At 36.8% G+C, this 3894-nt stretch overlaps 1 pseudogene; it reads left to right on the forward strand.

Moving 5' to 3' along the window:
- The window catches only part of LOC107756254 (DNA mismatch repair protein Msh3-like), a 59536-nt pseudogene that overhangs the window by 45416 nt on the left and 10226 nt on the right, over window positions 1–3894 (forward strand).

Consider the following 3894-nt stretch of genomic DNA (forward strand, 5'->3'; position numbering starts at 1 on the left):
TGCCCTCTATATACCTGTTGCCATTGTCAGACCCTTGCCTGTCTCTAACCATGTCTATTAATAAAGCCTTGCATTTGGATCCGCACGTCTACGCACGTAACAGAAGCACACTTTAGTTGGTTGTTTTAACTTTTGATCAGATGATATATTTTTATATATTGATATCTTGTTAGTGAGCAGTTTTTGGCCAGAATAATTATTGTGGACCGGACTTCATGCTGAAAAGTGTGCCTACATGTAACAGTATGAGTTTTAATTGTAAAGTAATTATTCACTTAATAGCTTTTTCACACCAAACATGAATATTGGTACAAACAAGACTTTGTGTAGAATCAATGCACCAGGCATTTACCCTGCTTTTATGCTTCAAGTCGATTTTTTTTTCTTTGCCCAGTGATTAAAAACTTGCTGGCCAGTAAAAGATATACATTTAGCTTCAATAATGTTCATCCTATGCATTCACATGCTGGTTGTATTTGATGGTGATGGGAAAGTTAGTAGCCTTGCCTTGAAAGTCTCCAAAACCTCCATCAAAGTAAATAATACCTCTAATAAATGTGAACTTCCTGTGAGGACTGCATCACAAGAAAAATTGCATCTTGTTCTGCTTCAGTGCTCTTGTCTGCGTATCTTCCATGCGTCTCATATTCACACTTCAGCTCAATGCTTCCCCTGAGCCTGCTAAAAAACAAACGCATCAATAAATGGAGAAATGAACACATCCCCCCTCTGGAATGAAATGTGCGCATTCGTGAGGTGGTAACGCAATGCACACAGATGCACGCGCGGTCTGCCGGGCTGCTGATAATGTTCGTAAATGGCGAGTGAGGGGGTGGTTGCTGTTTGTGTGGTTTGTGAATCTGGCTCAAGGATGTCTCGCTCTGTCACGCAGTCATATGGAAGCAGGATGCTGAGTAACCAAATCTGTAGTGTTATTCCTTGAATAAGATTGAGTTTTGATTACAACTGGTGCTGATTTGAAGTAGTTAAGGTGAAGCTAGTATAATTGTTTTTCTCAAATTCTTTCTGACTGTATCTTTCAAGCCGTATTCACCAAACTTGGCAGTTATCCAATCTGTTCTGATTAAGTTTGCATTATATTTTCTTGACATTGCTGTCGACAATCAAATATCCCTCAAAAATAACACTGACTGAATGTTCAGCCTGGCTCGTAATTTTCATGAATGAAAATTCTGTCATTTACTCATCCTCAAGTTGTTCCAAACCTGTTTGAGTTCCTTTTTTCTGTTGAGCACACTAAAAAGGGTTTTGAAGGGTGGGTGGTTGACAACAGCTTTGACTTTCAGGTAAGGCTTTGTCAAAGTGTGTCTAACGAACTTTCTGTTTTGTGATCCTAGTAGTGCAGTAATGACACCTTCACCTTTAAATTAAGTTCGGATGTGTGAAGTTAGATTATTTTTCTTCTCTGTGTGTTTCTGCAGGTGAAGTGTATGACGTTGTTTGTGACCCACTACCCGCCGTTGTGTGAGCTGGAACGCTTGTACCCGCAGCATATGGGGAACTACCATATGGCTTTCCTGCTGAATGAACCAGAGAGCACTTCTGACGGTGAGTATGGATAAATCTACCAACTCGCATTACGTCAGCTTCTTGAGTTGGGGTTGGGCTATATATACACTTCCATTCAAAAGTTTGGGGTCGGTAAGAGTTTTTGAATGTTTTCAAAGGAAGTCTCTTATCCTCACCAATGCTGCATTTATTTGAAAATACAATAAAACATTAATATTGTGAAATATTATTACTAGTTAAAATAACTGTTTTCTGTTTTAATATATTTTACGATATAATTTATTCCTGTGATGGCAAAGCTGAATTTGCAGCAGCCATTACTCTAGTCTTCAAATCGAAGCATAGTCAGTAGACTGTATAGTAGTATAATAACAACAGCAATAGTGATAGTAATTGCAATAGCCAATGTAATAAATATTTGAGGATGAATCCCTTCTTTTGGGAGTGGCCTAATCATTATTTTTGTTCTTCCAGAGCCCGTCATATTGTTGTTATGGCGCTGTTTCCCTCCTTGAACATTTATAATTTAACATGTGCCCACTCTGATTTACTGGATCTTGATATATTGCTCATCTGTGCAATCCTTCAGTAATCCTGATCTTGCCATTCTTGATAACGAACCATGCACATTAATTTACTTCGTCTTGATGTCATCTGCAAATGCCATTAATGTCTGGATCAGGGAGTTCAGTGCACACAAAGCAGTCGTAGGGATTGAGGAGTGCATTGTCTTGGAATATGCTGGTTTTGGTATCTTCTGAACCAGTTCTTTTGCTGTTGTATGTCAGCTGAGTCATTCGGGATTTCATGGATCACTTACTCATTTGTGTTATCTTTGCATTGACCTTATGCTGCTTGAGTGATCAAAGAGTGCAGCACACTTTCGTAGACCTTCTGTTAGTCAATGCACCTATTGTCTGATCTGTCTAAGAATATTTCTGTCCAACGATTGATTATTAATAGAATAGAATAGAATAGGATACTTAACTCTTAACCAAATAATGTTTTTTTTCTTCTTCTTTTTATGTGTGCTTTTTTCTGTGAAGCCTTTCATTTAAGTTGTAGACTAATAAATGCCACTTTTACGTGTTTGAATGCCAAGTTTAATTGTCCGTGCTCCATGCCCCTCTTTTCATTTATTGGAGTTTTTGACAGTTTTCTGCCCATATTATCTACTGACATTTTTTTTATGAAACCTGAGAGATTTCTGTCCCTCAACTCAAAGTCAAGGTAACCAAAACATAGACGATCATAAAGGCTTTGTGAAATGAATCCATAGGAGTCAAGCAGTTTATGTCAGATCTTGTGAAGAGAAACGATCACTTTATGTGATGAACAGATTTAATTTAGGCTTTTATTTACATGTAAACAATGACCAACACACATACAGAGAGCGCATTAAATATGGTAAACACGGAAGCTCAAATATATATGCATGATGCACAAGAATGTTTGTTCTAGCACAAATCATGTATGTGACGTACACACAAGCTTCAGTGTTTATCATATGTGATGTACCTTATGTATGTGAATAAAAGCCACAATTAAATCTGTTGATCATATAAAGCAATCACACAGTATCTCTTCACAAGACTTGGATTAAACTGCTCGATTCATATAGATTTGTTTTATGGCACCTTTATGACCTTTTTGGATTTTCTAAGTTTTGGATACCTGGACTTTCATTGGTGGGACAGAAACCTCTCAGTGAGTAAATTATTGCAGAATTTTTATTTTTGGGAGAAAAATAAAAGAGAAGGCATGGTCAATGTAATATTTGTTTTCAAGCACCTTTTCAAATATTTGTTTGATATTTTTATATAATGCTTAATTAATACGCTGGTCTCATTGGTCGCATTTAAGAGGATGTTAACTGACTTGGAGGCAGTCACATCTGGCTGTAGATGTTCTGCCTGATGTGTTATTGATTGTGGTTTATTTTAAAGGATTCGCTATTTCAGTTGTTTTATGTTACTATATTTTGTACCTGTATGTATGTATGTATGTATGGTTGTACTGCTGCCTATCTTGGCCAGGACACTCTTGAAAAAGAGATTTTTAATCTCAATGAGTTTCTTCCTGCTTAAATAAAGGTAAAAAAAAATATTCAAGAAAATGGTTGAATCAATCAGAATGAAATATGAGAAATGTTTTCCCTGCATTCATGTGTAAAATTGATTTGGTAATCTGTAAATGACTTAAGGCAGTGACAGGTCAACAGATCATGTTTGCTCTTACATAGTGTTGAGGAGCAGATAGAACTGCAAAAGATGAGAACCCTGAGTGGTAGTTTTTGCGACTGATTTGACGATTTCACTTTTACCACGGTTAGCGCATGTTTGTTTATCTCTTTTTTTTTTTTTT

Source organism: Sinocyclocheilus rhinocerous, unplaced genomic scaffold, assembly GCF_001515625.1.
Source record: "Sinocyclocheilus rhinocerous isolate Xijiao unplaced genomic scaffold, SAMN03320098_v1.1 scaffold1043, whole genome shotgun sequence".
NCBI classification, from domain to species: Eukaryota; Metazoa; Chordata; class Actinopteri; order Cypriniformes; family Cyprinidae; genus Sinocyclocheilus; species Sinocyclocheilus rhinocerous.